This window comes from Fukomys damarensis, unplaced genomic scaffold (genome assembly GCF_012274545.1).
Source record: "Fukomys damarensis isolate Sample0158 unplaced genomic scaffold, DMR_v1.0_HiC HiC_scaffold_7, whole genome shotgun sequence".
Taxonomy (NCBI): domain Eukaryota; kingdom Metazoa; phylum Chordata; class Mammalia; order Rodentia; family Bathyergidae; genus Fukomys; species Fukomys damarensis.
Window position 1 is genome coordinate 25781448 of NW_022900919.1, and position 888 is coordinate 25782335.

Genomic DNA, 888 nt, shown 5'->3' on the forward strand with positions numbered 1-888 from the left:
CAGCGACCCAGCCGCCCCTACCTGTGCCGCGCCCACCGGTCTCCTCCAGGCTGCCCCTAAGCTTGCCTGCCAGGCGCCGCGCTCCTCCGCCTCTAGCTTCGGCGGACTAGCCGCCTCTTTCCTGCCGTTTCCTCCAAAGGTTCCGCCCGGTTCGCCGGTGTGAGGCTGAGGAGGCGCCCTCACACCCCGCGGCTCCCTCGCGCCAACCGCCTCGCCTAGTCCCGCCCCCTCGGGATGGACCGCTAGCTCAGCCAATGGGATGGCGATGGACTGCAGGTACTTCCAGAGAGGCGCGTTCCGGGGGACGTATCTTTCCAGAAGACTCCGGAAAATTCGGGGTTTTATTGGTTGGGTCGATTAGGTAGGATTTCTGATTGGTTAAACGTGGGATCAAGTCCCACCCCCGGAAGTGGGAGTGGTTCTGGCTCTTGGTGTCTTCGGCCGCGGGGTGTGTGGGATCCCGCTAGTTGTGCCCTTTATATCCTCCGTATCCTCCGCGCCCAGAAGTTTCCGGGGTCTCCACCAAGCCATACCCCTTCCGCTCACCCTCACGGCGTAAACCACGTGGAGCTGACGTCCCAAAGGCGCCGGGCGGAGGACCGCGCAGTCCTGGGAGAGATAGGCTGGGGTCCCTTCGGCGGTTACGGTCCTCCTGCTGTCAGTTGCGCCGGGGCACATCTGGAACCAAAGCTGCATTTCACTGAGTGTTAAGAACAGCAGGCTCCACAAAACAGAACCATTCACTGACGAGACCTGGAAAATGCACACGAAAAACAAAACAAAAGCCTATTTAGAGCAAACCCTCCAACTTCGTGTTCTGGTAGGAGCGGAAGAGTTTAACATGCCCTGTCCAGGAGTCCCGAGCCACCTGCCAGCCGTAGCCCTCAG

The 888-nt window shown here is 60.8% G+C and overlaps 1 protein-coding gene across 4 annotated transcripts in view; it reads right to left on the minus strand.

Moving 5' to 3' along the window:
- Positions 1-291, minus strand: part of Nxt1 (nuclear transport factor 2 like export factor 1) — a 5344-nt gene extending 5053 nt beyond the window's left edge. For 2 of the 4 annotated variants that reach the window (XM_010608246.2, XM_010608245.2), the window contains exon 1: positions 22-97. The gene's annotated coding sequence lies outside the window, so the exon portion shown is untranslated. Of the gene's footprint in view, positions 1-21 lie in introns of all 4 variants that reach the window. The other 2 variants (XM_010608248.2, XM_010608247.2) reach the window with 2 other exon arrangements.
- Positions 292-888: the final 597 nt, after the last annotated feature.